This window comes from Carassius carassius, chromosome 22, assembly GCF_963082965.1.
Source record: "Carassius carassius chromosome 22, fCarCar2.1, whole genome shotgun sequence".
NCBI lineage: Eukaryota > Metazoa > Chordata > Actinopteri > Cypriniformes > Cyprinidae > Carassius > Carassius carassius.
The window spans coordinates 17,317,383-17,333,485 of NC_081776.1; positions in this window are offsets into that span (position 1 = coordinate 17,317,383).

A 16,103-nucleotide genomic window follows, 5' to 3' on the forward strand; every position below is an offset into this window, starting at 1 on the left:
ATTTTAATACCTTTTAGTCACCAGTACCAACTTTTTGTTGAATCTTTGTGGATCCATTAAAAGTAACACTAAGGATGATAATGTTAACTATAACTATAAAGTTTTAATTTTGAGAAAATCACAGTTACAATGATAACATCTCAGGTTACATATGTAACCATGGTTACCTGAGGAAATGAAATGCAGCTTGAGTTCCTGAGAGGGAACTACACAGAGGAATGATAGTTAGAATCAATTTCAGAATGATTTTTTAAAGACAATGAATGATAAAATTTTTCACAGCCAATCCAAATCCACCCAGTCTTGCATAACCAGGCCTTCAGATTTATGGAAGAAGATCTGGATTCCACCGCAACTTTTATGTTCATGATGTCGTTGCAACATGTAAAGCAACGAATCACAGTTCGTTTTGTTCAGTTTCATGTTTAGGGGCATGAAAATGTAAACTCAGTGCCTCCCTGTAGGTTCAGATGATGCATGTTTTATAATAAAACATCTATTAAGAGGTTTCAGACGACAGGATTTTGCCCAGATGTGACCAAGAAATGCCCAAGAAAAGGATTTTGGGAGGCACTGGACTCGGGTTCTTCCAATCAAATTCTTTGCAATTAAACTTGGAGGGAGGATAGTTTTAGGATCCTCAGAGGAGTTGTTGGATGAGTGGATTCTTTACAGGGTATCTGCCTTTGCATTCTTGGAACCTGGACAATAGGAGATTTGTAAGTCAAATTAAGTGAAGAAGAGTCCCCAACGGGCCTGTCGAGGATTGAGATGTTTAGCTTCAAACAAGAAACTGCCAGACTTAACTTTCAGAAAAAGGCGGCGCATGGATGGAATCTCGGGGCCATTCCCTGCTGCTGGGAGAGCACTGCTCCGATGTCTGTGGTGGAAGCATCCACTTCAACAGTGAAGTAGACGCACTGATGGAGCGCTGTTGTGCTGAAGGCCTGTTTCAGCTTTTCAAAGGCCTCTGTGGTTTCTGGAGACCAGGGGTCTCATTTCTAAACGTTGCATATACACACAACCAGCGCAGCGTCATAGAATGTCTATGAAGTGGAAGTGGACCAACCTTAAAACATGCCAAATAGTTGTTGTGTGGTTGGGTGCACCAATAATGTTTGTAAAACCCCAAATTTGAAATTCATGGCTACCTGCAATCATCATCAATATCTTGCTGTTATGGAAATATCATGAGTTACGTATGATGCTAATCGAAAGATAAGCCAGGCTAGTTGTATGGATGGACAGAAAAGTGCACTCAGTACTCTAAATATAAAGACATAATATATACATTTAAAGATGTTTACTTTCAAATACAAGTAAAATCATTCACTGGCTCACCTGGTGACTTTACTCGTAACATGAGGTAATGTTACGAGTAAATGTCCAGGTAAGACATCTCTGGCCAGTGGGTGGAGATGTTACACTAATTTGACACTGGGAGAATGAAGGGACGTACGTGTTTTTAAATTGACCAAATTAAGTCTGTGGATGTATCTTTCATGCTTTGTGGCAGGCAGGGTGGACATATAATTACTTGACTTACTTACTTTTTAGTCTAAGGGATGTCTTAAGTTATTCATGCCTGCCGGCTGTGTACGGACAATGCTTTTTGCCGCTAATTTGTATGGATGTAAGACTCCTCTTGTAATGACTCTCCAAGCCACTAGGGAGCGCTGTCTGCTACCACGTGTAATTACTCTCCCAACCACTGGTGGGCACCCCCTGCACCTTAATGAGAGAACTCTCCAGGCCACTAGGTGACACTAACGGCCGTGAACTCTTTAATTAAGACTGCTCATTAAGTTAATGTGTTCCACCTGTACTTTGACCTATTTAAGTTTGGCAGTTTCATTGTGCTGTGTTCAGTCTTGAGCCTACCCAGTACGTATTACCTGTGTTGTAGACCTGTTAAGTTTCATTTTCCAGTTGCCTATTGGACTACCTTCTGTTTTGTGCTGTAAAGCTGTAACCGTTATTTTGTTTATATTTTACTACTAAGACCAAGTAAAGACTGCCTGCCTTGGAGTTACCTGAGCCTCTGAGTTTGCTTTTCCTTCTGCACATGGGTCTTCTAATGTGGAACGGACACTATCTGAGCTCTCTAGCCAAGCGGCGGCCATTCATAAGCATGAACAAATCCTGACTGAGATTCTGCAGCATCTGAGACTTCAATCAATATCTCAAGCCTCTACAGACCCACAAACCCAGTCCATACCTCAAATTGCTCCAGTTCTGCCAGCCCAGTCCCAAGGTACTGCTACACTACCTGGTCCCCTGTTTGAGCCTAGACTTCCAGCCCCTGAGAGGTATGATGGGAACCCAGAGAGGTGTCGAGGATTCATTACCCAGTGTACCCTTGCATTCCAACTGCAGCCTAACAGTTTCCCTACAGAGAGCAACAGAGTTATACGACAACCCTTCTTGTGGGAAAGGCACTGGATTGGGCTACAGCTCTCTGGGAGAGGAGATCTCCTCTCACGTCCAACAGTGATCTCTTCATAGCTGAGATGAGGAAGGTCTTCCACCACCCTGTTAGTGGAGCAGAGGTTGATCATCGACTTCTTCAACTTGCACAAGGAACCCGCAGAGTTTGCTATTGAGTTCCGCACCCTGGCTGCAGAAAGTGAGTGGGATCAGCGAGCCCTGAAAGCTGCATTCCATCGTGATTTATCAAGTGAGTTAAAGGATGAGCTGGCCTACAGAGACCCAGCCCCTGATTTGGAGTCTCTAATTGATGTTACCATCAGACTGGACAACCGCATTCGAGATCGTCAAAGTGAACGTTGTCATGAGACTCGACTACCCGCGATCCACACTCCCACTGGTTTTGTGGAACCGTCCTCACTGATTGGGTGTCCTGAGGAGCCAATGCAGCTGGGAAGAACCCGGTTATCACAGGCTGAGAAGGAGAGACGAATGAGAGATAAGTGTTGCCTGTACTGTGGTGAGTCCAGTCACTTCCGGGCCAATTGTCCTGAACTGTGTGAAAAGGCAGCTCTCGCCCAAGAAGAGGGGGCCTGGGACGAGAGTAATTACTTACCCCCGACCAGCAGCTTCGGGCCTTTAGAGTGATGTCTCAATTTCCTCGGGCAATTAACGTCACGAGCTCATGGCTTTCATAGACTCTGGTGCTGCAGGAAATTTCATGGATTCCGCATTGGCGACACAGTTAAAGATTCAGCCCATCACTCTCCATGGTCCTTTAACTGTTACCGCATTGGATGGAAGGCCCCTATGTTCTGACTAGGTAAGCCAGTGCCATTCCTCCATTTTCAAGTAGGTTCTCATAGAGAAGAGATACAGTTTTTTTAATTAATTCTCCAGAGTTCCCTTTGATCCTTGGCTAGCTCTGCATAATCCAAGAATTGACTGGTCTTCCAACCAGATAAGTGAGTGGGGGCCTAACTGCTGTGTGTCGGGCTTGTCTCTCTACCATTCTCTTGAGCCACAGGCAACCTTATCATCCAAAGAGAGCCTGACTATATCTGGACTGAGACAAGTGGCTTCCACAGATCTCTCTACCTCTCCTGAGTTACACCGTGTCCCCCAAGAGTATGCAGACCTCTGTGAAGTGTTCAGCAAGGAACGTGCTGCCTCTCTTCCTCCCCATAGACCTTATGATTGTGCCATTGAACTACATCCTGGCACTTGTCCACCTCGAGGGAGGCTATTCTCTCTGTCTGCCCCAGAAAGAGCCGCTATGGAGGAATATATCAACAAGGCTGTTGACAGTGGATTCATCCACCCTTCAACCTCACAGGCAGGTGCTGGGTTTTTCTTTGTGGGAAAGAAGGATGGCAGTCTCCGTCCATGTATTGACTACCGGGGTTTAAATCGTATCACTGTAAAGAATCATTACCCACTGCCATTGATGACCAAACTGGATCTTAGGAATGCCTACCACCTGGTTAAATATTCTACAGACTCTACTCTAGAATCTATCTCTCTACGTTTTGCACTAGATCTAAACCTGACCAGGGAGATCTTAACAGCATGTTCAAAATGAAGAGAAAGGCTAGGAAAAAATGTAAATATAAAATGTCTTTTATTTGGAACTCAAGAAAGGTAAAATAAAAAACAATGATTTAGGGTGAAGATCATATGTTATGTGCTTCGGTAATTCCTATTACTTGTTCCCATCTTTAAAAGCTGAATTGAACAAGCCTATAAATATTATATAGTTATAGTTATATAACTAAATTAAATATATAACTATCCATTATATATAATCAGTGTTATTTACCTTTTTTGAGGTATGGTTATATTTCTGTCTATACAGTTAGCTGTCACACTTTAGTTTAGGGACCAATTCTCACTATTAACTAACTATAAACTATGCCTTTTGCCTCAATTTGATGGTTATTAATAGTCTGCTCTCAAATCTTTAGTTTCCTATGAGAAACATTTTGGTCAGAATAAAATGAGGCGTGAGGAAAAAGTATATTTCAGTGCTTTGCAAGAGAATGTGAATGTTTTAGGGGAACACCATAATTTTATGAGAGTATGTAATAGTTTTGTGAGCAAATGCAAAAGCTTTGAAATACAATTGTATTGGTGGAAATTCCACCATGTCCATCCATGTCCCCTTAAGGGCTCTGTACTTTTTGATGGACATCAGTACAAATTTTGTTAATTTATTAAATATTCATGTATTCATATATACATGTTCAAAATTATTTTAATACCTTTTAGTCACCAGTACCAACTTTTTGTTGAATCTTTGTGGATCCATTAAAAGTAACACTAAGGATGATAATGTTAACTATAACTATAAAGTTTTAATTTTGAGAAAATCACAGTTACAATTAATTAATTAATTCTCCAGAGTTCCCTTTGATCCTTGGCTAGCTCTGCATAATCCAAGAATTGACTGGTCTTCCAACCAGATAAGTGAGTGGGGGCCTAACTGCTGTGTGTCGGGCTTGTCTCTCTACCATTCTCTTGAGCCACAGGCAACCTTATCATCCAAAGAGAGCCTGACTATATCTGGACTGAGACAAGTGGCTTCCACAGATCTCTCTACCTCTCCTGAGTTACACCGTGTCCCCCAAGAGTATGCAGACCTCTGTGAAGTGTTCAGCAAGGAACGTGCTGCCTCTCTTCCTCCCCATAGACCTTATGATTGTGCCATTGAACTACATCCTGGCACTTGTCCACCTCGAGGGAGGCTATTCTCTCTGTCTGCCCCAGAAAGAGCCGCTATGGAGGAATATATCAACAAGGCTGTTGACAGTGGATTCATCCACCCTTCAACCTCACAGGCAGGTGCTGGGTTTTTCTTTGTGGGAAAGAAGGATGGCAGTCTCCGTCCATGTATTGACTACCGGGGTTTAAATCGTATCACTGTAAAGAATCATTACCCACTGCCATTGATGACCAAACTGGATCTTAGGAATGCCTACCACCTGGTCAGGATCCGTGCCGGGGATGAGTGGAAAACGGCGTTCAACACCCCAACTGGCCATTATGAGTATCAGGTAATGCCCTTTGGTCTAGTCAATGCCCCAGCCATCTTCCAGGCATTCATTAGTGATGTTCTACGAAAGATGCTAAACAAATTTGTATTTGTTTATCTGGATGACATCTTAATCTTCTCCCGTTGTTACCAAGATCATGTCCAGCATGTCTGGGCAGGTTTTGTCTCAACTGTTAAGAAACAAGCTCTTTGTGAAGATTGAGAAAAGTGAGTTCCATGCATCAACTGTCTCCTTACTTGGGTTCATTGTCTCCAATGGCAGCATTCAGATGGATCCTAGCAAGACCCAAGCAGTTCTGAACTGGCCTCAGCCTTGCTCTGTCAAACAGGTACAGCGCTTTCTTGGTTTTGCAAATTTTTATAGGAGATTTATAAGAAATTTCAGCTCTATTGCAGAACCCCTTACAGCCCTTACCAAAAAGACCTCAAAGCCATTTCAATGGACTGAAGGGGCTAATCAGGCATTTGAGCTGCTCAAGCACCGCTTCACCTCGCACCCATCCTGACTCTCCCTGATCCAGATTTGCCTTTTGTAGTAGAAGTGGATGCATCAGATGTCAGAGTGGGAGCTGTTTTGTCTCAAAAGGCCAAGAGGGACATTAAAGTTCATCCTTTTGCCTTTTTTTCACATCGACTCACCCAAGCAGAAAAGAACTATGATATAGGTAACCGAGAGTTGCTGGCGGTGAAGCTGGCACTGCAGGAATGGAGACACTGGCTAGAGGGGGCCAAACACCCGTTTGTCATTTGGACTGATCACCGGAACCTCACATACATCCGGGAGGCTAAGAGGCTGAATCCACGCCAGGCCCGATGGGCTCTCTTTTTTAACCGCTTTGAGTTCATTCTCTCTTATCGACCTGGCTCAAAGAACTCAAATCCTAATGCCCTTTCGAGACAGTTTGACATGCCAGATGTGGAGGACAGACCTGAGCCCATCATTCCCAGCTCCAAGGTGGTGGCAGGGGTTCAGTGGGGAATAGAAGTGGCAGTAAGGAAGGCTCAACGACAACAGCCTGACCCAGGTAGTGGCCCCCCAGGCCGCCTTTTTTGTCCCTAATGTTGTACGCTCTGATGTGTTGCAGTGGGGACATGCATCTCTTTTTTTGGGTCACCCTGGAGTTGCAAGAACTTTGAAGCACATCCAGACATGGTTTTGGTGGCCCAGTATGCAGGTGGATGTCCGAAAATTTGTGTCTGGCTGTTCTGTATGCACCCAGAATAAAGAACCTAAAGCCCACCCTCGAGGTTTACTCCATCCTTTACCCATCCCATGACGTCAATGGTCCCATATCTCCTTGGACTTTGTTACTGGACTTCCTAAATCACAAGGTAACACAGTCATCTTGGTGGTAGTAGACAGATTCTCAAAAGCATGTCATCTGATACCTGTGCCTAAGATCCCCACAGCTTGTCAGACCACAGACCTCATGATGCAGCACGTCTTCAGGATCCACGGGTTTCCTGAAGACATGGTCTCTGATCGGGGGTCACAATTCACTTCTTGATTTTGGAAAGCTTTTGGCCGTCTGATTGGAGCATCCATCAGTCTGTCTTCTGGATTCCACCCTCAGTCTAATGGCCAGACAGAACGGGTCAACCAAGAGATTGAGAAGACCCTCAGGTGCCTGGTGTCCAATAATCAAAGCACCTGGAGCTCCCGTCTGATCTGGGCTGAATTCGCTCATAACACCCTACACCATTCATCCTTTGGCATGACTCCATTCGAATGTCAATTTGGGTTTCCCCCAGTTTTGTTTCCTGAGCAGGAACTGGAGGTCCAGGTACCAGCTGCAACCCAACTAGTCAAGCGGTGTCGTCAGGCCTGGCGGAAAGCACGTACAGCCTTACTGAGAGCATCACAACAGCAGCAGAAACAGGCCAACCAGCGCCGTAGAATTGGGCCATCACTACGTCAAGGTCAGAGGGTGTGGTTGTCAATTAAGGATCTTCCACTTCATCTAGAGTCTCGGAAACTGGCACCCCGATTCATTGGTCCTTTTAAGATCCTTAGGAAGATCAACCCTGTGTCCTACCAGCTACTCTTACTAAGGTCTATGCGCATCCACCCGACTTTTCACATTTCACGTTTGAAACCTGTTGTCTGCTCTCCTCTGTCCAGAGCCAACAAACCCCTCCCCCATTACCCCAAGTCGTTGGTGGGCAGCCAGTGTATATGGTCCGTCGACTGCTAGATTCATGTCGAGTCCGTGGAAGGGTGCAATACCTAGTGGACTGGGAGGGTTATGGCCCTCCAGACATCCTAAATCCAAGACATCCTAGATCCAAACCTGATCAGAGAGTTTCATTTTCCAGTTGCCTATTGGACTACCTTCTGTTTTGTGCTGTAAAGCTGTAACCGTTATTTTGTTTATATTTTACTACTGAGACCAAGTAAAGACTGCCTGCCTTTGAGTTACCTGAGCCTCTGAGTTTGCTCTTCCTTCTGCACATGGGTCTTCTAAGAAACTGTTCTTCCCAGTAGACCAGAGGTAGAGAACTAGCTTTCCCTGACTGGTAGACCCGGGTTTGAGACCCACCTCAGACACCTCATGCCAGTCCATCGTGACAATGGAAGTCTATGGGAGATCTAGTTTATTTTCCATTAAAAAGGGGCGGTGACGAAATTGACAGTTATGTTCCCAGATGTGCCGGTTGCACGTATGCACAAAATGATCATAGAAATTGCGTAGCCAATTTTCCACGCACATATCGGGATTTATAAAAGAAAACCCTAACTTTGTGTAAATATGTATGCACTGTACGGACATTCTATATCATGCGTACGTACTCTTTTTTTTTCTCTCTGAAGTGAGAAAAGTAAAAAAAAAGTTTCATTTCGATATCCACATTTACATTCAATATTCCACTCTTATTAAGCACTGAAATTACACAAAGTCATTATGCGAACAAAAATTATATGAATTTATACATATTTAGTGGATGCACTTTATCACTTTTCCTGTGGCATGCTGTTTTAATGACAGTGAGGAGTGCTATAGGTGCACAATAATTCATCTTTAAACTAAACTGCAGATCTCATGTAATGAGAAATATTTTATTGCGAACAATGATCAATAATGCCCACTTACTTCGATATTATGGCAGACACTGCTGGATTCAGTGGCTGAACAGTCCATTGTCCGGTTTGAATAGGTCCAATGACTATAGTTTACTGGTGGTTGATTTCAGGTGATGATTTCATGTGTATTTGGAGGATACAACTTAAAGAAAATGGTAATTTGCATGTTTTCTTTTTAAAATAGGCTACTTTGTTAGTGGTGCGCCGAGTCAGACAATTCTATTTATACTGCAATAAATATAGGCTAAAAATAGCTAAAAGATGTTCACCTTAGACCCCCTGAGGAACAGTTCCACTCATTCTCTACCATAGGAGAGGAAGAATTGTATAAACTTGTTAAATCATCTAAACCAACAACATGTATGTTAGACCCAATACCATCTAAGCTCCTGAAAGAGGTGCTTCCAGAAGTCATAGATCCTCTTCTGACTATTATTAATTCCTCATTGTCATTAGGACATGTCCCCAAAACCTTCAAACTGGCTGTTATTAAGCCTCTCATCAAAAAACCACAACTTGACCCCAAAGAACTAGTTAATTATAGACCAATCTCGAATCTCCCTTTTCTGTCCAAGATACTAGAAAAGGTGGTATCCACACAATTATATTCCTTCTTAGAGAAAAATGGTATATGTGAGGATTTCCAGTCAGGATTTAGACCGTATCATAGTACTGAGACTGCTCTTCTTAGAGTTACAAATGATCTGCTCTTATCATCTGATCGTGGGTGTATTGACACAATTGACCACAACATTCTTTTGCATAGACTTGAATAGTTTGTTGGCATCAGTGGAAGTGCATTAGCATGGTTTAAATCGTACTTATATGACCGCCATCAGTTCGTAGCAGTGAATGAAGATGTATCCTATCGATCACAAGTGCAGTATGGAGTACCTCAAGGCTCAGTACTAGGGCCGCTACTCTTCAAGCTTTATATGTTACCCTTGGGAGATATCATCAGGAAACATGGTGTTAGCTTTCACTGTTATGCTGATGATACTCAGCTCTATATTTCTTCGCAGCCCGGTGAAACACACCAATTTGAAAAACTAATGGATTGCATAGTCGATATAAAAAACTGGATGACGAGTAATTTCTTACTGCTAAATTCTGAAAAAACAGAGGTGTTAATTATAGGACCTAAAAACCCCTGTAAAGACCTTGTCTCAGAGGAGCACCAGGACAAGACCACAGGAAACAGATGATTCTTCTGCACAATCTGACTTTGCTGCAGCTTGGAATTGAACTACTGGTTTCGTCTGGTTAGAGGAGAACTGGCCCCCCAACTGAGCCTGGTTTCTCCCAAGGTTTTTTTCTCCATTCTGTCACCGATGGAGTTTCGGTTCCTTGCCGCTGTCGCCTCTGGCTTGCTTAGTTGGGGACACTTCATCTACAGCGATATCGTTGACTTGATTGCAAATAAATGCACAGACACTATTTAACTGAACAGAGATGACATAACTGAATCCAATGATGAACTGCATTTAACTATCATTTTTGCATTATTGACACTGTTTTCCTAATGAATGTTGTTCAGTTGCTTTGACGCAATGTATTTTGTTTAAAGCGCTATATAAATAAAGGTGACATTGACATTGACATTGACCTTAACAGCAAAAATTTTATTTGAATTGTTTAAAAAAAGTGAAATACTATTTGGCCAGAATAAAGGAATGAGATCAACTCTATTCTAAAATATTTATCTGAGAACTGTTTTAAAAGTTTTTTTTTAATCACATTATTGTCTGCAATTAATCGCGGTTAATCACATTGTTATCCACAAAACGAATAATGCATTCAAAAGTAGTGTATTGTGCACTTTTTTCTTTTAAAAGTAGGCCTACAGCTATATGAATAAAAGTGTCATAACATTTGGTTTGCAAACACTTTAAACAAATAAGGTGCTTTTTTACAGCAGTTCCATTTGACATAGAAGCAGATAAAATATTTATTGTAGACTAAATCTCAACTTATAACATTAATTAAATTAAATTAAATATAAAACAAGCTATTTGTCACTGCCAGGACATTAATGTTTTTATAGAAAATATTTTATAGTTTGTTGCATAAAAAAAATATATGCTCAGAGTCCAGAGCCTCAATCATAACATGATAACAGGCACCTTTCTATTAGAGACCTGCACGATATCGGGACCCATCGCAGCAGAGTGTGGCACGGGACAACACTTGATGGGTGGATAGAGACTCATGTGCAATATATTGTGAGAGGGCCGTTACGGCGCCCCATACGACTCAAAATAATAAACCATAAAGTTAACAAAATGATTCACTCCACTGTGTTGAGCGAATGCTTCTCTGCTGTCTTCACGTGCTCTCGGAAACTTCCTATTTCCAACTTATAACGTCATGATTAAGAGCTTGCATTCTTTTCTGTTAAAATAACAGTGGACAGTGGTTTGTGAATGCTGATGCTTAGCCTAAATAATTTGATAGGGAACATCCCCTCCCGTGACCCATGATTTGTCTGTACGTGTATTCAGAGCCAGTGAGCAATGGACTTTCATAATAATAAAAAAAAAAACTTGCCCAGCCCTAGTTTTTATGGATTTTGATATATTTATGCTAAAACGTAACAAGGAAACTGGATGATTTTAAGCAATAATAATTGTGTATGGCACAAATGGCATTTATAGTCCATGTCACATATTTCCTTATTGTCATGTACCTTTAACTGTGTTAAATATGGTGTCACATGGATGGGAATCTCCATGGAAATGTATGCAGATGAGGTTATACATTGTAAAACTAGGCGTTGTAAGCTCCATATATGGTGATTTCAGAGTCGGGGTGGACTGCCCCTGGCTGAGATTTATAAAGGAATTTTTGTGCAAGTTCTGGCATAAAATCTAGCTTTTGTGCATATGTACTTTTAGGATAAAATCTACAGAGAGTTTTATAAATGAGAGCCCTGGGCTTGCTACTGAGTAGGGAGGTTAGTGGACTGGTGATGGAAATAAAACTGAAGATGAAATGGGGATAGAAGTTAGCGGATCCCAGTATGCACTAAGTATTGAAGTACTTATACTGTGGTGGGAGTTGGCGAGTTGCAGATTGCATCCACCTACTTCCCGTCTATGGAGATGCCATGTTGACTGATTTTGTAGCTGAGAAATTGGATTTTGGGCATATGAAACATTTCTCTGCCTTGGGGTACAGGTGGAAATCTCTTAATTTTTGAAGGACCTCCGCAACGGGTTGACAATATCAAGCCAAGTTTTAGGAATACACTGGGATATTGTTAATGTAAAGAACGATGAAACAATGGACAATTTACACTTTTTACACACTTTTTTTGCACAGAGAAATAGATACATTAAGAAATGTCTCATCCATCTGTTATACCGAAAAAGATGCCCTGACTGACATGTAAAAAGCACTAACTAAAAAAGTAGCACGATAACAGAAATAAAATTCCATACGCACCAGAGTATCTGTTCCTCCATTAGATGTCAAACAAAGCTGATGTTTTGGAACCACGTGACTTGTAAATAATGAGTAAATGATGACAGAATATCCCTTTAAGAGTTTTTATCAATGGTGGAATATATTAAGTCGGAAAGAATGTAGAAGTATAAGTGAATTTTTTTAATTTATTTATTTTTTAAATTTAATTTTCTCACCAGTTCAGGGTTTCTTTGCTTTGCTAGGTTACCTTGTGTCATCATGATAATTTATTTACGATTATATAAGTTTACCAGGATACAAACAGTACACTCACATAAAGCAATATATAGCCTAGTATAGCAAATCTCAAATGCTTGATTTTTATACTTTCATTGACAGATGAGACTAATTTGCCCATAGTGAAATCTGTGCAAATGAGTTAGTCACGTAAAAGAAAACCACACCATGCTACCTGATGTTTGGAGAACTAAGGACTCTTAATTTACAAACAGTGCATGTCCTGCACACCCAATATCAGATTTCTATAAATATGGTGGTGTTAATTATTCTTGTGATCACTATTAATTTTTAAGCTTTATTTATGTTTCAGAACAAAATAAAAAAAAATTGAAAAGGGAAAAATAACAACAAACAATACAACAACAACAACCACACATGAGGGCTTAACAAGTAATAAAAAAGTGCAGTCTATATGAGAGCTCAACAGTTAAATGCAGTATGCTAAAGCAAATACTGGAAATGAAAATCAGCCTAGGTCGAACAGTAAGACATTTTCTGACAGATTTGAACAGCCTTTAGAGAATGTTTATTTAGCGTGATAAAAAGTGGACCTCTCAAATTCATTGTGTAGAGGCTGGAAGTCTCGGATACTACCAATTCAACAATATCAACCGTCTGGCTAAGAGCATAATGAAAGCTAGACAATCAGATTGCGGTTTTGTGAGCTTATATGATTCAGGAGTGATTCCAAAGAATGCTGAGAGAGGACAAGGTGAAACTGACCTGCCTAAGAAACCAGAAACAGTCTAAAAAATTCTGGTCCAGAAACTCCTAAGCTTTATACATGACCAAAACATATGTCCACAGAAGGTTGGGGTAAATCTGCACTGATTACAGACAGGATCTATATGTTCAAATAATTGTTAGATAATTGTTAGATAATTTTAACTTATTCCAGTGTACATGGTGTACAATTTTGCACTGCAGTAGCCCATGCCTTTCCTTCTTATGAGGGATCCTCCAATATGTGATCAAAAGGAGCGCAAGGAGGCAAAACAAGGAACTGCGGGAACATTTTACATACAAAATCAAAAATCAAGTTGTAGGATGTGGTGGTCTTCTGCTCCGCCCTGGGGGACTTCCGCCCTGACCACACGGTTGTGGTGGTCTTCTGCTCCGCCCTGGGGGGCTTCTGCCTTGACCACATGGTGGTGGTGGTTTTCTGCTCCACCCTGGGGGGCTTCCGCCCTGACCACACGGTTGTGGTGGTCTTCTGCTCCACCCTGGTGGGCGTCACGTGATGTCCTTTATGGACTTATGTTTTTGTGTTTTTGTTTTCTTTAGTTTTTTCTGTCTGTTTCCTCCTTTGGACCTGGCCCTCCGTCCCTTCCCCTGATCCTCCGCCAGTCCACCTCCCTCCTGGGTTTCTAGTCTGTGTCTGTCGTTCCGTTTCCCTTTAGGACCTGGCCCTCCGTCCCTCCCCCTGATCCTCCGCCGGTCCACCACCCTCCTGGACTCCTTGTTTTGTGTTGCACTTCTCTTGTCTCTGTCTCCCCATTTTACCTGGTTGTCTTGTCTCTGTTTCCCCATTATACCTGGTCCTCTTGTCTCTGTTTTTCCATGTTATCTGGCCCTCCGTCCCTCCCCCTAGTCCTCCGCCGCTCCACCTCCCTCCTAGTCTCTTTGTCTGTTGGTTTTCCCTTGGTTTCTGGTGGAGCATCTGGCAGCTGCTCCGTGGAGGAGGGGGTAATGTCACGCTGTCAGTCTCTGTTTCCCTGGGTGTCCACTAGTGGGCTCACTTCCCCTTAGGCACTTCACCATAGGTACTATAATTCCTCTAGTCTGGTCCTGTCTTCACAGTAATTGCACTCCAGTTAATTGCACTAGGTGCAGGCAATCTATTGTCATTAGCCTCCTTATAAATACCAGTCTTTCCCTGTTGTTTGTATGGAGTCCTTACACTTTGTGTAACCAGTGTTCTCGTCTCCCGAGATTTACCCTCACCTTCTCGTCCTCCGAGTTCCTGTTCCTTTCCTTCCTGTTCCCTCTTTTGTTTTGTTTGTTTTATTGGACGGTTTATTTGGATTACCCTTATTGTTTAATAAATCTTACCTGCATTTGGATTTCTCCCTCTCCCTGTGCCTCTCTGGTGCACGATCGTTACACATTCACCCAAAATTTTTAAAATTAATTACTGATTCGATTGGGCCAGGTTTGTTGTCTCTTATTAATAAGTGTCTCCAAACTGGCTCTGTTCCTGCCAACTTTAAAGTTGCTACAGTCACTCCTCTACTCAAGAAGCCTTCACTGGACCACACTGTTCTAAAAAAATGTTCGTCCAATTTCTGTTTTGCCTTTCATTTCAAAAGTTTTAGAGAAAATTGTGCTGAAGCAACTTCAACACTTTTTTTAACTAGTAATTCTATTTATGAGGTTTTTCAATCTGGTTTTAAGTCTACTCACAGCACTGAGTCTGCCGTTTTGAGAGTGTTAAATGATATTTACCTCTTCACTGATTCCGGGGACTCTGTGGTTCTTATTCTTTTAGATTTATCGGCTGCTTTTGATACCATAGACCACTCCTTACTATTATCTAGATTAGAGTCTTGGGTAGGTCTAAAAGCAAACGCTCTGGTTTCAGTCATACCTATCTGACAGAAAGTTTTTAGTGAAACTGGGAAATTTTTTCTCTTCCCCTGCTCCTCTGACCTGTGGCCTTCCACAAGGCTCTATTTTAGCTCCCTCTCTATTCTCTCTGTACATGCTACCTCTGGGTTCTATTCTAAGAAAACATGGTGTGTCTTTTCATTTCTACGCAGATGATACTCAAATCTATCTTCCAGTTAAGAAAAACAACTCCACTGCGATCACTTCTCTTCTCCAATGTTTAGAGGAGGTTAAATTATGGCTAGCCCAAAATTTCCTCTTCTTAAACGAGGACAAGACCGAGGTAATTGTTTTCGGCTCTAATGAGAACTCTCAGTGTATAAGCCCTGAGCTAGAAAGTATGTCCATTTTTTGGTTCCTTTCTCACGCCAAAAACTCTAGAAATGGCTGTTCATGCATTTGTTACATCGCGTCTAGATTACTGCAATTCTTTATATTGCGGTATATCTAAATCTCAAATTGCACGACTTCAGCTTGTCCAAAATGCTGCAGCCAGACTTCTTTTAAACTGTCGTAAACATGAACACATCACTCCAATTCTTAGATCCCTTCACTGGTTGCCGATTTCTCAGAGAATAGACTTTAAAATTCTCCTCTTCATTTATAAATCCCTTCATAACAAAGCTCCTGTCTATTTATCTGAACTTCTTCATCCCTATACTCCATCAAAAAGCCTACGATCCTGTGACCAGGCTCTGTTGGTGGTCCCTCGCGTTAGGCTAAAGCGTAGAGGGGAGCGTGCATTTGTGGTGGCTGGGCCAAGACTATGGAATACCCTGCCTTTAGAGATCAGACTGGCCCCTTCCTTGTCTATTTTTAAGTCCTTGCTAAAAACTTTTTTATTTTCCTCAGTGTACTGACTACTGTCATGTGCTAAATTTTGTAAATGGGTGGTTTTAAATTTTTGTCTGGTCTATTTTTCATGTATGTGTAATATTCTTGCTCTTCTGTAAAGCACTTTGGTCAGCCGGGAGGCTGTTGTAAATGCGCTATACAAATAAAATTGAAATTGAATCAAACTCTCACAGGTGAGTGTTCTCTTGTGGCCCATACTAGAGACTTTCTGGACATTGCACAATCTTCCGGAATTTGCTGTCATAGATTTAAATTGGACAAGGCTAAATAATCTAGACTTTTGTCAAAGGACTAAACTCACAACTTCAAATACAGTAACCCATGATGGTCCTCGAGGGACCCTTTGTAAATATTGGGACCTAGCCTTCCAGCTAA